The 22,050-nt window shown below is 39.0% G+C and overlaps 1 protein-coding gene and 1 pseudogene across 3 annotated transcripts in view; both read right to left on the minus strand.

Annotated features, from left to right (window-relative positions):
* DLG2 (discs large MAGUK scaffold protein 2) overlaps positions 1 to 22,050 on the minus strand; it is a 2,175,716-nt gene that overhangs the window by 362,338 nt on the left and 1,791,328 nt on the right. The gene's annotated exons all lie outside the window — the stretch shown is intronic.
* On the minus strand, positions 20,318 to 21,442 carry LOC133764869 (L-lactate dehydrogenase A-like 6A; annotated as a pseudogene).

Below are 22,050 nucleotides of genomic sequence, written 5' to 3' on the forward strand. Positions count from 1 at the left end.
TTTAGAGTCCCCTGTGGTTATAACTTCAATGAATTCCATGGCTTAAAGATAATATCTCAAAAGTGTTTTTACAGTTAGTAAACTCTTTTCCCACCTCATGTATTTGACTGAACAAGGTGAGACATAAACAAATATAACAAAAACATTCACATATATTAAGTGATTCTTATAATATACTTATGAGGAAAGTAAGGAAATTATAAATCTCCCACATGGTCTTGAATTGTGAGCAGTTTGGGATGCCTGGCATGGAGTATGAAGAAGAGAAGGGAGAAATGTTTCCAGCAGAAGTGGTTCATGAATGCCAGGTTAAGAAGTTTTGTCAGTAAGTGGCCATACATTAGGCAAGAAAAAGAAATCAAAGGGATACAAATTGGGAAGGAGGAAGTCAAACTATCCCTGTTTGCTGATGATATGATTCTATACAAAGAGGATCAAACAGCTCCACTAAGAGACTATTGAAATTCATAAAAGAGTTTGGTAAAATGGCAAGATAAAAAATTAACACGCACAAAAATAGCCTTTGTATACACAGACAATGCCATGTCTGAGAAACAACTTCTAAGAAAAATTTATTCACGATAGCTAAAAAATATCAAATACCTTGGAGTAAATTTAACCAATGACATAAAAAGTCTCCATGATGAAAATTACAAAATTTTAAACAAAAAATTGAAGACACAACAGATGGAAAAATCTTCCATATTCATGGATTAGAAGAATCAATATAATCTAAATGTCCATATTATCACAAGCAATTTACAGATTTAATGCAGTCCCAATCAAAATACCAAATACCATTCTTCTCAGATCTAGGAAAAATGATGCTGAAATTCATATGGAAACACAGGAGATGCTGTACAGCTAAAGCAATCTTATACAACAAAAACAAAGCCAGAGGCATCACAATATCACATTTCAAGATATACTACAGAGCAATTATAATAAAAAAAAGCTTGGTACTGGCAAAAAAACAGATGAGTAGATCAATGGAACAGAATTGAAACTCCAGAAATCAATCCACACGTGTAAAACCAACTTATCTTTGACAAAGGAGCTAAAATCAATCCCTGAAGCAAAGACAGTCTCTTTAACAAATGGTGCAATGGAAACTGAGTTTCCATATGCAAAAGTATGAAGCAAGACCCCTACCTTACACCTTACACAAAAATCTACTCAAAATGGATTGAAGACCTAAATCTATGACCTGATACCATCAAATTATTAGAGAACATTGGGGAAACCCTGCAAGACACTGGCATAGGCAAAGACTTCTGAGAAAAAGACCCCAGAAGCACAGGCAATCAAAGTAAAAATTGACAAATGGGATTACATCAAATTGAGAAGCTTCTGCACTGCAAAAGAAACAGTCAGGAAAGTGAAGAGACAACTGACAGAATGGGAGAAATATTTGCAAACTTCAACTGATAAAGAATTAGTATCCAGAATCTTAAAGAGCTCAAGAAACTCAACAACAACAAAACAAATAAGGAATGGGCAAAGGACTTGAACAGATATTTTTCCAAAGAGGAAATCCAAATGACCAACAGACATTGAAATGTTCAGGATCACTGGCAAGCAGGGAAATGCAAATCAAAACCATAATGAGGTTTTACCACACCTCAGTTAGAATGACTTTTATACAGAAATCACAAACAACAAATGCTGGTGGTGGGGACAGGGTGGGGGCAGAGGGAACGTACACCAACCCACTGTTGGTGAGAATGTAAACTGGTCCAGCCACTGTGGAAGACAGTATGGAGATAAGTCAGAAAGTTGAAAATAGATAACCATATGACCTGAAAATTTATCCAAATGAAATCAGCATATGAAAAAACAAACATTCCATGTTTATTGCAGCTTAATTCACAATTGCTAAGGTATGGAATCAACCCAGATGTCCGTCAACTGAAGACTGGATAAAGAAATTATGGGATATTTTTACCATGGAATACTACACAGCAATAAAAAATGACATCCTATCATTTGCAACAAAATGGATGAAACTGGAAAACATTATACTTAGTAAAATAAGCTAGTCACCAAATGACAAGTACCATATGTTCTCCCTGATCTGTGGTAACTAATAGAGTACCTAAAAGGGAATTTATAGAAGTGAAATTGACACTTTGAGATGGGATGACTTTGAATAGCCCTTATCTCAACTGTTGAGGAACAGTTTTTTTTTTTTCATACTATTTGTTTAACTCTTTACTTAGTGTAGGGTTAATCGTATGCATATTAAATTAATTGAAAATAGATCTTAATAAAAAATAAGAATGATAATAGGAGAGGAAGGAAAAAAGGTGGGAATGTGTGGGAGGGAGGGCAGGATGGGAAGAATTACTATGTTCCTAAATTTGTATATATGAAATTAATGAAGTTTGTATACCTTAAATAAAATATTTCTAGTAAAAAAAAGAAAAAAAAAGTGGCCATAGAAGGGTTTCCTAGAAGCATTTAACAAAATCTGACTGTGTTTAGGAGATGATAATCTGGAAATAGTGAAATGTTGTGGTTGAAGAGCAAGGTGATTGGCCGGCGCTGCGACTTAATAGGCTAATCCTCCACCTGCAGCGCTGGCACCCCGAGTTCTAGTCCCGGTTGGGGTACCAGATTCTGTCCTGGTCGCTCCTCTTCCTGTCCAGCTCTATGCTGTGCCCGGGAGCACAGTGGAGAATGGCCCAAGTGCTTGAGCCCTGCACCAGCATGGGAGACCAGGAGAAGCACCTGGCTCCTGGCTTCGGATCAGCCCGATGCACCAGCTGCAGCGCTCCAGCCACAGCGGCCATTGAGGGGTGAACCAACGGAAAAGGAAGACCTTTCTTTCTCACTGTCCACTCTGCCTGTCAAAAAAAAAAAAAAAAAAAAAAAAAAAAAAAAAGGAAGAGCAAGGTGATCAAAGATAGCATAACCAGGTGGGTGACTATTGAAATACTACAAATGATAGGTGATGAAAATTTGAATCATGAAAATGGGAATGAAATTAAGAAGGTGAGATGCAGAATAAGCATTAGAGGGAGGTTCTACATTGTTATTCTCAAATACTTCTGGGAACCTAATAGAGTTTAAATTATATTAATGGTGTTGGACAGATTGGAAATGGGAGATCAAAAAGGTGTCAAACTTTAAGACAACCTGCAGTGTGCTTACACCATTAATCTATATGAGAACACAAGATGGAAAGTGAGTTTGGAGTTTGGATGAAAGGATACTGCATTTTGCTCTAGACATGTTGAGTTTGCTGTGTCTAGTAGCTATTGGCAGTTTTGAAGGCAGTTAGAAAACATATATTCCTAAAGCCAGTAACCTTAGGCACCCAAATGTAGAATAGTATTGCTGTATAAAAGGGGAATCCTAAGAGCACCTACTTCTCAAGCCTCAGTTTCTTCAGCTAGAAAGAGCCTCATGCTAAATCTCTGAGTTCCCATATAGAATTTAAAAAACAAACACATTCCATACTTGATATGTATTTCATTGACAACTTGAGAAAACAAACATTCCATTTAGCATTAAACTTTTTAAACACCCTCCAGCATGTTTCAGAGTGAGTGAGCTATAAATTGTATTTGAAGTGGAAATTTCTAATTAAGTTCTCTTCTACTCCTGGAGGCTGTTGCATTTGGTGGAGAGTGATAACATTTCTGACAGTAGCTGCATGAGAGCTCAAGAGTAGAATTCTTCTGGAATAAAGGAAAAATAAAAACTGGATATTGGATATTTACATATTTTAGCAGTTAAATATTGACATCCTTTTAAAATTTGGCATTTTGGCAGAAAAATGTCATACAATTTTTTTTAGAAAACACCTTTAACAATGTTTTGGCTTTACAAAACATTTTGTACGTATAGGAATTCACTGTAGTGTTTGAGATGTTGCTTGGGATGTCCGTATCCCACATCAAAATGCCTAGGTTCGTGGTCCCACTCTTCTCATCCATCTTCCTAGTAATGCACATTATGAGAAGCAGCAGGTGATGGTTCAAGTACTTGGGTCCCTGCTATCCATGTGAGAGACCTCAATTGACTTCTTGGCTGCTGGTATTGGCCTGGCCTAGTTCTAGATGTTGTGGGCATTTGGGCAATGAATCAAGGGATAAGGATCTCTCTCTCTCTCTCTCTCTCATTCCTCTCTCTCTCTGTCATTCTTTCAAATAAATATAAATAAATAAATCTTAAAACTTTAAAGACGTTTTGCAGAGGATTGGTCACTTAGGAGTCTTTTATTGAAAATAATAAATTATAATTTGGCTATCCAAATCAACCTTATTATATACCAAAAAGCAGCAAATAACTTTCAGGAATAATACTTTTGACTAACAAGTTAATCACATCTATAAGCAAAAAAAAAAAAAAAAAAAAAAAAAAAAAAAGAAATCTTTTGGTCTTATACAAAATACAAGATGATGCAAATATCTCCACATCTGATGTTTCTCATAACTCTACATTTAAAAATCCATCTGCTATCTTTGACATTTTCATTTGGATGCTTAACACTTTTTAAACTCATCATGTTCAAAGTCAGGCTCCTAATTTTCTTTCAAATCTGTTTCTGTGAGATTTTGTCACTTTCAACAAATAATGCTACCACCATCTACTCAAACCACTGAACTAAGAACCTTAATTCTTTTTTCTCCTTTCCACCATCCCACATAATGCATCAATGTCTATTTATTGTGGCTCCAAGCCATATTTCAATTTCTTCCAATTTTCTCCAATTCCACCCCCGATCTCTCTTGGCTGAGCCATAGTGCATCCAAGAGATAGAAGACCCCCCCCCCTTCCATTTTGATTCAGCAACCTGAAAGATCTTCTCAAAATGTGTATCAGATCATGTCTCTCTGCTAAAATCCTTCCCTTGGTTTCCTGTTAAAGTTTGAATAGAATTCAAACCCCTCATCTTGACCTATGCCTACCCCTCTAATCCTGTCTTAAACTATTTTCTGCTTTCTTCACTACTCTCTTACCACAGGAGCTTCATTCTATTTCATTTAATTCCAAGTTGCCTCCAGCCTTAGGGCATCTGTGCCAGTGTACCCTTTGACAAGAGTGGACTTCCATAGCCCTTCTCATAGTTCACTCTTTATTTTTTATTTTATTATTTATTTATTTTTTTTACAAATCTCAGCTTTAATGTCAGTTTCTCAGAGTTCTTGGCTGACTACATCATTTGAAATACCCCCCTCTTCAGCCCATCTTTAACTCTCTGGTTCTAATTTCTTACAGAATTTAGGTCTGCCTGATATTTTCTTCTTCTCACTCATCCTCCCAAAAGCTTCTCATGGGTAGAGGGACCTTGTCCATCTCTTTTACCTCCATACCTCTAGTGCCTGGAATGTTATGTAGATACTTAATAACATTCCTTGACATGATGAATGATTATAAATATTAGATCACATAATTTTATTTAAATCATTAAAGTTTCTTTGACAACTGGCTATTGCACACTTATTATGCATTGAGTACTGATCAGAGCCTTTGCAGAAGTAATTTGTCTTCTCAAGGGAGAATGGTTGATTAAACTGAACTCACTGAAATAGAATCTTTGAAAGTGGTGCTTAAGAATATTTGTTTTTCCAATTCAATCCCATCAAGGTGGCATGTACCAATGCCATCTTACTTGTTAAAGTGATTAGTTTAAGTTCATAATTGATCAAAAAGATGGGATTAAGTGTCAAAGGGATTACATAAATAAAACCAGTGTCTGCAAATAATTGACAAAATTCAAAAGGAGAGAATGACCCTACATGGGAAGTAGGATACACAGCAGACTCATAAAATGGCAAATGCCCTAAACAGCACTCTGGCCTCAGAATCAGCCCTTAAAGCATTCAGATCTGGCTAAAAATCCCATGAGAGTTTCATAGGCATGGAAAGCCAAGACATTGTGACAAAAAAATGACCTAAATGAAAGATCTCTGTGAGTGGGATCCCAGCAGAAAGAACGGGCCATCAAAGAAGGAGGTACCTTTCTCTGAAGGGAGGAGAGAACTACTTTGAATATGGCCTTGTCTAAATAAGATCAGAGTTGGTGAACTCAGAAGGCTTTCATAGCCTTGGAAGCTCATGACGAGAGCCTTGGGTGATTACTGCCATCATAAATAAGAGTGTCAATTGTTAAATCAACAGCAGGAGTCACTGTGCACCTGCCCCCATGTTGGACCTCTGCCCTTAGTGTGTTGTACTATGAGAATTAATGGTGAAACTACTACTCAAACACTGCTCTATACTTTGTGTGTCTTTGTGGGTACAGTCTGTTGAAATCTTTACTTAGTATATACTAAGTTGATCTTCTGTATGTAAAGATAATTGAAAATAAATCATGATGAAGAATGGGATGGGAGAGGGAGTGGGAGATGGGATGGTTGTGGGTGGGAGAGTGGTTATGGGGGGAAAAGCCACTATAATTCAAAAGTTGTACTTTGGAAATTTATATTTATTAAATAAAAGTTAAAAAGAAAAAAAAAGAATATTTGTTTTTCAAAGCTCAGTCAGAAATGGGCCTTTCTCATGGCTAATATCTCCTCAATGTAACACTTTGTCCTCTCTTCTATTAATGTTCCTTCATGTACACTGTACTTGATTTTTTAAAAATTTTTATAAAAATTTATTTGACAGGTAGAGTTATAGACAGTGAGAGAGAGAGAGAGAGACATTGAGAAAGGTCTTCCTTCCGTCGGTTCACCCCCAAAATGGCCGCTATGGCTGGCACTGCACTGATCCGAAGCCAGGAGCCAGGTGCTTCTTCCTGGTCTCCCACGCAGGTGTGGGGGCCCAAGCACTTGGGCCATCCTCCACTGCCCTCCTGGGCCATAGCAGAGAACTGGACTGGAAGAGGAGCAACCGGGACTAGAACCCGGTGCCCATATGGGATGCCAGTGCCACAGGCGGAGGATTAACCAAGTGAGCCATGGCACTAGCTCCTTGATTTCAGCCTCAAGTTGTGTTGTGACTTGGCTCATTTATAAACTTTTTGGGCCTTTGGTGCTCTATCCCCAGTTAGGATTTGCAGAATGGTCCTGGAACTTCCTTGACTATATACTTGGAGTGGAATACATGGACATAGAAATAATGAGCTGTACAACTTGCTCTTCTCATTTTAGGTCTCTGTATTCCAGACTCTGCTTTGAGCAATAGTGTCTGTCATTATGAATATCACTCAGAACTGTAGGTACCATGGTGGAGATATCCTAGAAGACCCCCACACATGTCTTCACATTCTTGAACACATTGTTGTTAAGTGTTCACTCACTTCTGCTTCACTGAAGCCCCCAAACCGCTCAGACTAACAGTCAAACTCTAGAGTGGGAGGCTAAATTCCCACCCTATATCTGCTTTGTAACTTCTCACTTAACTTACTAAGCTCTCCATTCTGAGAGGGGATCTACTTCAAGCTTAGGGTCAAATTTGAAGCTGAGATCTTTCTTGATGAATAGTGGTAACAAAAGCAACCTTTTTAAATTAGTGGGCTGATTGCAATTGCTCTATTCTTTTCTTTTTTAAAAACAAATAACTTTTTAATAAAAATCTATTTTCAGGGAAGCATTGTAGCATAGTGGGTAAAACTGCTACTTGCAACACTAGCATTCCATATGCATGCTGCTTTGAGTCCTGGCTGTTCCACTTCTAATTCAGCTCCCTCTTAATGACTGAAGAAAAGCAGTGGAAGATGGCCCAAGTGCTTGGGCCCCTGCCCCCACATGGGAGGCCAGGAAGAAGCTCCTGGCTCTTGGCTTTGGTCTGGCCCAGCTCTGGCCAATGTGGCTATGCTGAGAGTGAACCAGAGGATGGAAGATCTCTCTGTCTCTCCCTCCCTCTCCCTATCTGTAACTCTGCCTTTCAAATAAATAAAATAAACTTTTAAAAAAATCTATTTTGTTTTCACTTGAAAGGCAGAGAGGACAAAAAAGAGAGACACAGCAAGATCCTTCATCTGTTGATTCACATCCCAAATGCTTTCAACAGCCAGGGCTGGGCCAGGTGAAAGTGAGGAGCCTGAAACTCAATCTAGGTCTCCCATATGGTACAGGGACCCAAGCACTTGAGTTGTCACATGCTGCCTTCCAGAGTATACTCCAGCAGGAAGAGATTTGGGCAACCCAATCAGTGGCTTTACTTCTGTACCAACTGCTGGCCCCTCTATTGTGTATTTAAAATTAGTTTTCATGTAGTTTCTGACATTAATGTATCATTAAATTTAATTCACTAAAAACCTAAAATTTTCAAACATTATATTAATCTGTTTAACAGATATTTATTGAATGCTTCCCTTGTCCCAGTCATTGTGTTTTTTTTTTTTTTTTTTTTTTTTTTTGGGCGGGGAGAGGGGATTCAGTGAAGAGTGCAGTGACTTACAATCTAATAGTAGTTAGCAACTGCGTATGAAAATGTATATATGTGTGGGAAGGTATTTTTCATTGTCAAAGTGCCAGAGTTGGAGGTCAGCCTTGGTATTAATCATGCAATGCTCATACATGTTAAATGTCCTGCAAACTGTGGCAAAGTTACACAGTGAAAAAATATGCTTTCCAAAAGGCAATCAAACCTGCAAAAAGAGACACTGGATCAACACTGGTTTCCACATAAATATTCTAATTCCAAATGAACTTTATTCTTTTATTAAATTAAGTCCAGTTGCATAACTAATTGGCAAGCTTTCCACATTAACTAGCAATTGGTTTAAGTAGAATATATTTTTGAGAAATTTATTATATATATATATTAAAGATTTATTTATTTATTTGAGAGGCAGAGTTACAGAGAGAAGGAGAGTCAGAGAGAAAGGTCTTCTATTCATTTGTTCACTCCCCAAATGACTGTAATGGACAGAATGGGGCTGATCTGAAGCCAGGACAGGAGCTTCTTATGGGTCTTCCATGTGGGGGCAGGGCCCTAAGCAGTTGGGACATCTTCCATTGGCTTCTCAGGCCATTAGTAGAGAGGTGGTTCAGAAGAGGAGCAGCCGGGACATGATCTGGCACTTAGATGGGATGCCAGCTCTGTAGATAGAGGCTTAACCTACTATACCACAGTGCCAGTCCTAGACTTATTTATGTATTTGAAACGCAGAGTGACACCCACACAGAGGAAAAGACTCAGAGGGAGAGGGAGAGGAGGAACAGGAAGAGGGAAAGTGGGGAGGAGGGGGAGAGAGAGGGAGAGAGAAGGAGAGAGAGGGAGGGAGGGGAGGAGGGGGAGAGAGAGGGAGGGAGGGGAGGAAGGGGAGGGAGAAAGAGAGAGAGATTTCTTCCACCTGCTGGTTTATTCCCCAAAAGCCTACCACAATCGGGGCTGAGGCCAGGCCAAAACCAGGAGCTAGGAGCTCCTTTTTGGTCTTCCACCAGGGGGTAGGAACCCAAATAATTGGACCATCATTTGCTGCCTCCCAAGTGCATCAGTAGGAAGTTGGATTGGAAGTGAAGGAGTTGGGACTTGATCTGGCAGTCAATGTGGGTATCCCAAGTGATGGCTTAACTCATTGTACCATAGCACACACACACCACAATATACAAATTTGAATGTAATAAGCTATTGATTTCTATGTATCACTAAGTTGGTTGGATTTTTACAGTCTAACCTGAATATGTGAGATCTTAGTGTGGGTAAAGAGGTTTTTGTTTGTTTGTCCTCCCTGCACAGTTGATTTTGCTCATAAACTTTAAAATCAACTTTACAGGGAATGATGAATTGTCTCCAGAGTCATGCCTGTTAAAAGGTTCATTTCTAAAGCATATGAAAGTCTTGGGTAAGGAAGAAGATACCTATGAAACCATCTTGGTCAAAATCCATTAATGCAAAACTCCAACACTGGAGTAAGACTCACCTAATGTTTGTTTCATGATAGCTCCTCGGGATAATGATATTCTTTTGTGTTTGGGCTTCTGTGGACCTTAGCATTTGATTGTTGCCCATAATTACAGCTTAGCATTCCTTACTTATTCCTCATCTAAAAATAAGGTCATGCCTAAAATCTCCCAGAAAACAGGTTTTCTGAGTTCAGGTAAACTGTATTAAGAAAGCTTAAGTCCTCTCTTTATAATTGCTTCATCAGTCAAATCAAGCAGAAACACGCATACTAACCTCCATATATAGTTATTGTTATAACAAATAGCGCATACAATTCAGGGTGTTCTGTGATTTGCTTTATTTCTCCATTTAAATGATTTTTTAAAAATGGATAAATATTGGGGCCGGTGCTGTGGCATAGTGGATAAAGACACCACCTGCACTGCTGGCACCCCTATGGGTGCTGGTTTGAGTCCCGGCTGCTTCACTTCTGACCCAGCTTTCTGCTATGGCCTGGGAAAGCAGGAGGATGGCCCAAGTTCCTGGGCCCTTGCACCTGCATGGGAGGCCTGGAAGAAGCTCCAGGCTCCTGGCTTCAGATTGGCTAAGCTCCAGCCATTGTGCCCATTTGGGGAGCGAACTATCAGATGGAAGACCTTTCTCTCTGTCTCTCCCTCTCTCTGTCTGTAACTCTGCCTCTCAAGTAAATAAATAAATCTTTTTTTAAAAAAGAATAAATATCAACAACTAAACTGTAAGGCTCATGAGGGCAGAAAGAGCAATTATTTTCATCTTATATTACCAGGAGGTGGCATGAATTGCCTTCCTCATAAATTATTATGGAGGATGATTGCAATTGCTTCTCTTCCCTACTGTGCATCTCTTCCTCTATTCTGAAGAAACCTATAGTGTTTTTTTTTTTTGTTGTTGTTGTTTTGTTGTTGTTGTTTTTTGACAGGCAGAGTGGACAGTGAGAGAGAGAGAGACAGAAAGAAAGGTCTTCCTTTTGCCATTGGTTCATGCTCCAATGGCCACCACGGCCGGCGCGCTGCGGCCGGCGTACCGCGCTGATCCGAAGGCAGGAGCCAGGTGCTTCTCCTGATCTCCCAAGGGGTGCAGGGCCCAAGCACTTGGGCCATCCTCCACTGCACTCCCAGGCCACTACAGAGAGCTGGCCTGGAAGAGGGGCAACCGGGACAGAATCCGGCGCCCCAACTGGGACTAGAACCTGGTGTGCCGGCGCTGCAAGGCAGAGGATTAGCCTATTGAGCCGCGGCGCCGGCCAGAAACCTGTAGTTTTATGAAGACTTTTGCTCCTCTAAAGTTTACCAGTTTACTCATGACTTGGTAGCCAATTCCAGTGGCTATTATAGGAAAAGATGACAAACTAGAAAACAAAGTGAGGCAAGGAAAACTCGTGAAGAGATACACAGGACCCTGAGAGCGAGGCAACCAGCTTTCCCTAGAGAGTAGAGTTTTCTATGCTGGAGCTGCCAACTTGAATGTCACCTCTTTGGGCAAGTGTTAGGTAGATCATACAACAGAGAGCTTTCATTCCAAAAGAAAATGATTTTATAAAAAATTATAGACAATAAATACTTAAAATTATTCTGAGAAAACATACTCCAAAAAATTGGAAGGGCGAGAAAGAATTACCTCTCCTTCATCACTTCCTTCTTTCTCTCAGCCACACATCAGAACTTCATCAAAGAAGCCTCAGCTGAGCTCAGTCTTTCCCTATCAGTCCCCAGGGGACATTGTAAGCATCAGAAAATTTTCCATTTGTACAGGCACAGAGATATTTTCAGTCATTTAAATATTTTCTAATTACTAACTAATTCCCTCCTGCCAGCCCTCCCAGTCTAGTGCTCAGAACGCTGCTCCCTACAGAAAACAACTCCTGGGCAAAGTCTGAGTTTCCATGGTTAGTTGCTGGAGCTTCAAACATGAACAGAACTGCAAAGCTACAGTCCATTAATTAGAGCATAACATCAAGAAATCAGATTCCACTGCCATAGTTCAATTCCCAGCACAAAGTAAATGCTCAGTAAGTAATAGGAATAAAGGGGAGAGAGAGTCAGGAGATCAGGAAAGAAGCAGACAACTAAGGAAAGTAGATGTTCAATGGGCTTTCTTCCCTCTGTAATCAGAAATTTAAATGTGAAAAGGAGGTTACTAATAAAGGTAATAGTAGCAACTAAATATTGAGCAAGAAGATATGGTGCAAAACTTGTTATGCTAGTCCCCCCTGAGAAACTTCATAAGGTCAACTTTTAAAATGAAGAAATGGAGATAAGGATAGGTCATATGTTTCTAAATTAGCAGAGCTAGAATAAGATTGCCAGCTGTGTGGTGCACGGATTCTGTCCTTTCTGCCCTACTCTTAACAATAACTGTTGACTCCAACCCAGGCCTGCAGGTGACACTCCTGTCACTGAGAGTTAACAATACTACTATGCGCTGCTGAATCAATTCCTGCCCCCATGCACATTTCCTTTGCACAAAAGGACACCTACTAATAGCATACTCAGAACCTTTTAGCACCTGGACCACTTTGCCTTTCCATCTGAGCCAGCTCCCCTCAGCAGCTCTGCCACTGTGGGCAGTACAGAGAGCACAACAACCCCCAGAGCATCTTACTTGACATCAAACCTTTTTAATATTCCTATGACCAACACTTCAGTGCCTCGTCATCCAGCTCCCTCCTTGAACTGTACTTTACTCTATGCTGGGATCAGTTCTGCGAATAAATGGCTGCAGGCACTGCCTGGCCACAGGCTCTGCCACATCTGTGGGCATGAAGTCAATAAGCACAGACCATTCGAGGCTGCCTGAAACAGGGCACTTGGATCTCTCAAGTTCCTTCCATGCTCTATCAATCACCAGCATCAGATTTTTTTTTTTTTTTTGGACAGGCAGAGTGGACAGTGAGAGAGAGAGACAGAGACAGAGAGAAAGGTCTTCCTTTTCCATTGGTTCACCCCACAATGGCTGCTGCGGCAGGTGCATCGCGCTGATCCGAAGCCAGGAGCCAGGTGCTTCTCCTAGTCTCCCATGCGGGTGCAGGGCCCAAGCACTTGGGCCATCCTCCACTGCACTCTCGGGCCACAGAAGAGAGCTGGACTGGAAGAGGAGCAACTGGGACAGAATCTGGCACCCCAACCTGGACTAGAACCCAGTGTGCCAGTGCCGCAGGCGGAGGATTAGCCTATTGAGCTAATTAATCAGAATTAACACAACTATCCCGTGCTGCTCATGGCACTGGGAGTTCCATGGAACCCAGACATGTGTTTCTGAATTATTTAGACTCTCCACCTTATCTTTTCCCTTCTCAATCCAGTGCTGCATGCAGCTTCCTATATAGTGTTTTCTCTTCTTATCAAACATCTACTACCTATATATGTCACTATACACACCACCCTACAAAGGTGGGGGGTCCTTTGATTCCCTGATACCGTTTCCCTCCCTTTGTGCTTCTCTAGGTCTCACATTTGTGATGCCTTCCTGCCCAGCCTCTCTGCCTCTGTGATTATACCTCCTTCATTCCTACTTCTTACTTGTCTTCTGCAGCTGGGCTGTCTCTATTCCCTCCTCCTGCTGCTGCTGTCTCTTGTCTTTCTCCTACCCCTCTCTCTGATCAATTTGCTTTGACTTTCTTGCTGCATCCTCTTCTCTCTGGTTGATTTCTTCTGTTTTGTTGAGAGGACATCCTATGCTTATGACCTAATTCTGGAACTGTGTTGTTCATTTGAAGTTAAAACTGCCTTGCTGTGACAGCCTCATAATTATGCTAATAAAAAACAAAATCGAGTAATTCCATCACACATACAACTAAAATGGAAGGATAGAAGAGCTTGCTCCAAAAAATGGAAATAACAAAATTACCTGCGCTCACATTTTGTAATGCTATCATAGACTGTCTTGTTTTTATTTTAAGCTTAGTGACTCTACGTCTAGGGCAAGTCTTAGAGTTTTTCCAATACATGGTTGTTGGGAAAGCTCTTTAGGATTTGTAGTGCTGTGGAGTGGCTGTAAAATAGTTTAAAAAGAACCTGGTTTATTTATTTCTGTTAGAGCCCTGCTGTATATTAAAAAACCGATTGGATTTTCAACCACCATCTTAACATCATGTCTAGACAGTAAGTTTGCCACCTCACCTGACCCTTGTTCCTTGCTCACACCAACCAGTCAACAACAGCTCAGCTTTAGGCTTTTGGGTTTGTACACAGCTCAAGGTTTACATCATCTCCATTGTAACCTCCATTGCTTACACATCCTTTGCTAACATGTCCTTCCCTCTTAAAAGCAGGAAAACATCACCTAGCTATGATTTGATATAGACCTCAGATACAAAATACAGGTTGAAGCACTAAGGGAAAAATCACATATGGAGACATGAGAACTATTAACATCACCTCAGATGATAGATGGGTATGCATGCATACCACTCACTTGTAGGGAATATGTGATTTCTAAATATTGCTTCTTTTCAGAGTCAGGTTTAGTGAGAAAGTGAGGAAAATCAGGAATAAGTCTAGCTTTTTGGATAACAGGAGACTAGGATAAAACATGTGCATAAAAACATAAATCACTAAGAAAGTGTGTAATTTAAAATGTGCTTTCCAGGATAATGTATGTAAAAGTATCTGTTGTCTGTATTTAAAATTCACTGTTTCTTTTTTCCTTTTTTCCGTCTTTGATTGGTTGTGTAAACTTCCTTTCTGAGCATGAATTGGCCCATGGATTTGTGAATGGATATGACTTCCAAAGCAAAAAACATGTATTTGTCCTTCTTCTTAAATCTAGAAATTCCTGGCTAATGTTGATCTCTATCAATTGCTGTGTGCCAAAAAAATAAGGAAATACTTCCCCCAAAACAGTAAATTGTGCAGTAATTTTTTATACTTGTGTATATGTATTTTTACACATACATAAACACATGATTAGCATATGAGTAATTTTGGTTAATTCACTATTTTAGATAAGCACTTTTATATCCTGATAGGTGACAAAATCCTGGGGTAGTTGTATTTTCAAGACTGCTTAATGGATATGATTCTAGCTTTCATTATCGCTTAGCTTTGGGATTCTGCGTTTTAGTTCTTTATGAAACAAATATTGTGAAGGAAGAGCTCTGTGTTTCTATTCTGTGTTATAGAGCTACAATGCGATAGTTCTACTTTGTGGCTTAACAGTATGTGTATATAAAAGTGGGGGTCCTCAAAAACTTCATGGAAAATACATGTTCTGAAAAAACTGCATGTATTTCAATTTTTTGCATCACAATAAACTTACACTCACTTGTTAGTAATGTCTGAAGAAGACATAGGTTTTTTTTCATAAGCTAATGATAAAATACTATATTTGACCTTATATAAGTAAACAACAAATGTTGAATAATAAGGCACAGAAAACTCTGAAAGTTAGCAAGTATAAAACCAATGAACAGAGTTGTAATGTCTGCCTATTATAGGAGTATTTTAAGAAAATTAGTTAAACTTTTAGCAGAAAAACATCCTGAAAAGCTTTATCAGAGATACTTTCTCTAATAGGGCAATGTTCCTGCTCATTCTTCTTATCAAACAATGGTAATTTTGTCAGTTTTTATGGGAAATTATTAGGCATCCACCTCACAGTCCTGGTTTGACTCCTTACGGCTTTTTTTGCTTTCTAATTTTTTTAAAAAGATTCATTTATTTATTTGAAAGTCAGACGTACAGAGAGGGAGAGAGGAAAAAGAGATCTTCCATCTGCTGGTTCACTCCCTAAGAGGCTGCAATGGCCAGGGGCAGAGCCAGGTTGAAGCCAAGAGACAGGAGCTTCATCTGGGTTTTTGACATGAGTGGCAGGTGCCCAAGCACTTGGGCCATCTTTAACTGTTTTTCTCAGGTCATTAGCAGGGAGCTGCATCAGAAGTGGAGCAGCTGGGACATGAACTGCACTGATATGGGATGCAGGCATTGTAAGCTGCACCAAAATGCCAGCACCTTGTTTCCTAATAACAAAATCTATAAAGGCACCCACCTATTTTCAGTGAATAAATGTAAAAAAAAAAACACTATATTTGGGCTCTTAACTTAAAACGTGTGTTAAACTTGATAGGGCTTGTGTTGAGAAATAAAGTTAATATTTTTATTTTTATCTTTTAATTCCAGTTTTGTATGAACTTGAAACTCTTTGTTTACAATAGAATATTTGATTCTGCAAAGAGCTATTCTGTACCCATTTGGCCTACTCAAAATATAAAAGTAATTTATCTACTCATTCAATCATTAGCACTAGAAGTATTTGTTGGGGATTTACTATATTTCAGGTCTTGTGCCATGACCCAAAGATGCGCTTATTTAAGACACAATTTTGTTCTTGAGGAGCTCACAGTCTATAAGAATCGTTCCTATTTTATAGGATTTGTCTACAGGCCAAATGGTAGAAAATAAAAATGTTTATGCAAAGAACTCAATACATATCTGTAAAAGCAAATGTTGATGATCATTGCTATTGTTTCAGAAACTGGTTCCTTTTTAATCAGTGGGGTAGTGTAGTAGAAGGGTGTGGGTTTTTTCCAGTAGATTCAGGTTTGGAATTTTAACTCTTCACATCTATAAAGTAAAGTCAGGAATACCTACTTAAAAAGGGTTGCAAAGTTATATTGAGGACTGAAGATAATGCACATAAAATCATATTCCATTAATGGTAGGTATTACTTTTTTTAAAAAAAGATTTATTTATTTGGAAGGAAGTGTTACAGAGAGGCAGAGGCAGAGAGAGAGAGAAAGAGAGAGAGAGTGACAGAGAAAGAGAGAGAGAGAGCGAAAGAGAGGTCTTCTATCCTCTGGTTCGCTCACCAATGGCCGCAATGGCCAGAGCTGGGCCGATCTGAAGGCAGGGTCCAGGAGCTTCTTCTGGGTCTCCCACAGGAGTGCAGGTACCCAAGGACCTTTCCAGCCATAACAGAGAGCTAGATTGGAAGTGTAGCAGCCAGGAATTGAACCTGTGCCCATATGGGATGCTGGTACTACAGACGGCGGCTTTACCAGCTATACCACAGTGCTGGCCCTGGTAGCTATTACTTTTAACATGAAAAATGAAAAAATGTTTTTGGCTTAAACATTATTTTTAGATATGAAAACAAATAAAGTAGTTTTTTGGGGTCTGATCCCCTTTAAGAGTCCTCGCATGATTTCATTTATGTCTACAATCATCCTTATCCCAGAATTCTAGGATCAAGACATCACAAGGATTCCATGGATTCCAATAAATAGAAATACACATTAGGCTGAACCACATGAAATTGACAGTATTTGACTTGACCTACAAAAAATGGCAATTTTATAGGATTGAACCTATTATTACTAAAAGAAAATTCAATATTTTTTACTTTTTAATGTGAATGGCATGCAAAATTAATTTTTTTTCTTGGAGAGTATTTCCTGTTTTAAAAATACCCTTATCTTGTACAATTCATGGCATTTGCTTTTTGGATTAAGGAAAAAATATCAAATAGTCATATTGCTCTTTTCAGAGTAGTTTCAAAAGGTCCAAATTTGAGTTCAATGTTGCGAAAATTTTAGCCTCAAGAAATGGGGAAAAAGACATTAAAAAAATCTGTATTTATTGTTAGCTGTTAAGGAAAAGAGCAAATTTTTGACTACTTTCAGAGATAAATCTTAAAGATATCAACAAATGAGATGAAACTTGCTCTATGGCACATTATCGGTAAAAGATAAGAAATTAGTATAACAGAAAGAGAAGGAGAAACAGGGATTGAGAGTGTGTAGAACTGTGAGGGGATTTGTTGAAGTGTTCAAAGGAAGCTAAAATGAAGACAGGAAAATGTATACTGGCATAGGTTTCCAAAACCAGCTTCTACTTAGAAGAACTTATTATCAGCATCTGTTCTAGTAGCTTTTGAACTCCTATCTGTGCTGTCTACTGAGCGGGGAAAACTTGTCTTGATAGGCACATGTCATGCTGCTACCCCTGTCCTGGGAAACCCAATTCAAATCCTACCCCTGTGAAACTCTCTCCAGTTAGAGGTCATTTTCTAGGAAAGTTATTATTCCCACTCTCAACAATAAAGCAAGGCACTCTGTTCCTACTTTTCCCAAGTTCTTCTTCTATGTGTTTTTCAAAAGGTTTGTGTTTGTGTTTGGCAGTAATGTGTCTACCAAGAAACATATTTGTACACCTGGCAGACCTCAAGACCACCTCATCAACATTTATTGAACACATATGGTGTGCCAGGAGCTGTACCATACATTGGGATCAATAAAAGTTAAAGATTTGAGCTTGCATTTAAGATCACACTCTTATATAGTCACCTTTGAAATGTAAAAGTGAATATTACTACAAAATATTCCGTTGTGTTTCAGAAGTTCTTTCTACATAAAAGCTACTGGGAATCCTACAATTCCACACTTGAGATTCATTGCTGTAATCTTTAGCTCGGTGTATAGTACTATTAAAATTTTGAGATAGGTAGATAGGATAATGCTTTGCCTTCTTCCTGACATTCAACCTCAGTGTGACCACCTCACCTGTTTTCTTTTATCAAGGGAAGATAGAAAAAGCCATGAGTGCATTAGACTCCAAGGTACCACAAAATATAAAAAGGAAGAGTTACCAATAAAAACTGAGGGAAATGTGCTTGAGGTCAGCTTTCACCTGTCAGGAACTACATAGGAGATTTTATCACCAATAGGCCAGCACCTTGTTTCCTAATAACAAAAAGTCTATAAAGGCATCTATCTATTTTCAGTGAATAAATGTAAAAAAAAGAACATTATATTTGTCTGGGCTCATAACTTAAAAAGTGTGTTAAACTTGATAGGGCTTGTGTTGAGAAATAAAGTTAATATTTTTATTTTTATCTTTTAATTCCAGTTTTACATGAACTCCTTGAAATCTTCTTGTTTACAATAGAATATTTGATTCTGCAAGGAACTATTCTGTACCCATCTGGCCTTCTCAAATTATAAAAGTAATTTATTTACTCATTCAATCATTAGCACTATAAGTATTTATTGGGGATTTACTATATTTCAGGTCTTGTGCACCATGACGGGTACTGAGTATCTCATGGCATATTTAAGTTCCATTATAATTCTTTGAGAAAGAGTAATTAGCTCCATTTTATAGGTGAAAAGACTCAGTTTATGGAGCTAAGTACTTGTGCACAGGCCTCACATCTTGATTCGTACAGAAGTACCAACAATACTTGGGATGAGTGCAAGGTCCAATTCTTCTGGATCCAAAAATTACATTTTTTCCTCTTTGGGAAATAAAGGAATGTAATTAACCTTATAGACTAAATGATATTAAAAGGTAAATAATTTTGAATGAATGATCACTTTAGGACCAGCCTTATACCACATAAGATGAAAAGAAAATTTTAAATTGAGACCAAATTTTATTTCCAAAATTTGAAGAGTGAACCAGTAGGTGGGAAATCTGTCTCTCTGTCTCTGTATCTGTTTTAATCTTCCAGATTTAAAAACAAAATCAAGATTAGGCACAAAGACTCTTGATTAGGTCTGTTGAGATTTAAGAAAAATGTCCACCCTTTGAAGGATACTTTCTCCCAAGCCTTTCAAATCCCTACAGTTTGCAGCTGCCTCCAGCATGAGTAACCCAATGGAGAGAACTGAGACCCTCTCACTCTAGCCAGAGTGCTCAGCACAGCAAACAAGCACAGTAAGTGCTAAGTAACATGAGAAATGGAGACTGGGTGAGCCTTATGACTTGTTCAATACCACCTGGCATTTCATGGTAGAAACAGTATGAAATCAAACCCATCAGATTCACAAACGTGCTTCTAGTTGGCACTCACATTGGTTCTGAAAGCATTTTTAAGAGTAATACAAGTAAGTCTACATTTGTTTCTACAGGAAGGCCTCACAAATGTTTTAACAAGGACAACGACAACAAAAAATAACAGCCAACATCTGTCAAATCCTTCCTTGTGTCAAAAATTCCACAAATATACTATATGTATTATTTTGGTTCTTCCTTATGACAGCCCTATAAGTAGGATATAGGCATCATTTTACTAATGAGGAAACAGAGGCACACAAAAGTTAAATAAATTGCTCAAATTCACAATTACAAATGATAGATTCAGACCCCCTATGTTTTTTCCTATGTACATTTTTGCATTGTAGATTAAGTAAAAGCATTTTTATAGTATATAAATGAATATAAGTCAGCCAGAATGAAATAATTAGCATGTGCTTAAAAGAAATAGAACACAAAAAACATTTGTTGTTCTTTTGGGACAAATGGCAACTGCAAATACAGACACGGCAACTGCTGGTGCCTCAGAGATTTCTTTGATGTGGTCACTTAGGAATTATAGAAAAGTATCATCTGGCATCTGGATGCTAATCATAGCTGAAGGGCTACACAAATAAAGCAGTCACTCTGTCCCCTTCCCTGTTTCCAACGCTTAGGAATTTATTCAAAAGTTTGATTTATACAACCCCATAAGTACTATTTCTTCTTCAAACACTTCACAAAGGGTGTTTTAAATAACTTAAATCTCAAGTGTCTGCTGAATTTTCCAAACTGTTTCTGTGCTCCTTTTCCAAAGAGCCTTTTTTAAATGGGTCAGCTTTACCTTTATCAGGTCTGTAATAGCATTCTGTCCCAGAACACAAGGAACCTTAAGGAATATTTCTTCATTCATTCCATTGAGGCTCCTAGTTATAGTGGAAACTTGATACAGTCCCCTAAGATTCTTCAAAATACTTCAATGAATCCACCATAGATAGGCCAATGGCCCAAGGAGTATAACCTCTCATTTTAATAACCTCATAGACATTGGCAACACTTCTCTGTGGACATTTTTTCACTGTTCAGGATTGCTGTCAGTTCTTATACATGGATGCAGATCTTTCAGAGGGACACTAGCACTGTTCGCTTTGTTCCACACAGGAACACTTGAGTTTCTTTGCTCTCAGAGTGTCCACACATGATAGCTTTCAGAGTGAATATCATGCTTTTGCCTAGCCAATAAATGGAAACGGGCAGTATCCAGATGATAGCTACTTTCAATAACACGGATCTGAGAAATGCACCCAACTTCCAGGCTACACGAATTGAAATATTCACTGGATTGGAAAAAACAATCAGCTTGCAAGCCTGACTGTGTTGGGTATTATTAGAAATCATCAATTTAAAAATGGCTACACTTCATTTGACTAGATTAAGGTATGTTTCTCCTTTTACCTGGTGTGCACCTGCTGTGATAATCTCTAGGTTGGAGTTTTCAGTGACAGGGTAATCTTTGCTGGAAATGATACTTAGCATTTTCATGAAAGATCTGAATATTTAAGATCCATCACCCTTCAGTTTGTTGACATCCATATCCATAAAGGCAAGTTCATCACTCAAGCCTTTAAAATAAGATATTGATCACACAGGCCATGCCAAGCAAGCCAGTTCCTATAATGGAGATCTTACTGTTTTGAATGGCTTCCTCTGAAGTGAAATTCTCAATACTTGATACTTGACAGTCAGTCGCCTTCATGCACTGTGAAGGGACAACGGAGCCAACGTGGGATGCGCGCCCCCTGGCGGGGACACAGCCCCATTCCCAAGCCAAGGAAATGCACTGCAGCATCTTCCACTCTCCGACCGAACCGCAGGACTCCGGCATCTAGCTTATAGCTGCGCTCTCAAGAGGTGGTTGGAAGAAGAGGATGGAGGAAAGCAGAGGGAAAACTGGAGGCAAAGCTCGTTGGGGGAGAGCAGGAAGAAGCCGTTGAACGGTCAACGCCCCTCACCTCAGACTCTGCACAGCCCCTACGGGCCTCACAAGCACATGCAGAAAGCGCTCCTGATGTGCGCTCAGTTTAAATCAACCTTCTTCTGTAGCTCTTTATGAATCCTGGAGTGACAGTTTGACTAATATGAATTCTCTTTAATGTTTGACATGGATCATAGGCCAAGCCTGATGCCTTAAATGATTAGATTTCTACTTTCAGTGTGTTTGCCAAGTCAGGACCACTTTGCAGAGCCAGCAGGCTCAGACATCCTTGCATCTCACTCTGTCTCCCTTTATCTTCATCCTTCCTTCTTCAGCACACCTGATTTCCCTTCCATCCTCTAGTATGAGGGTATTCAGAAAGTTTATAGAAAATGGAACTAAAACTTCTGAAGGTTAGGCATAGTTTTTCATAATATGCACTTTCCAGGAACTTTTTGAAGATGCCACATACATCATGTCCTGGATCCTTAACCTTAGGTGGTAGTTTCTTAATTTCT

This window comes from Lepus europaeus, chromosome 7 (genome assembly GCF_033115175.1).
Source record: "Lepus europaeus isolate LE1 chromosome 7, mLepTim1.pri, whole genome shotgun sequence".
In the NCBI taxonomy this organism is placed as follows: domain Eukaryota; kingdom Metazoa; phylum Chordata; class Mammalia; order Lagomorpha; family Leporidae; genus Lepus; species Lepus europaeus.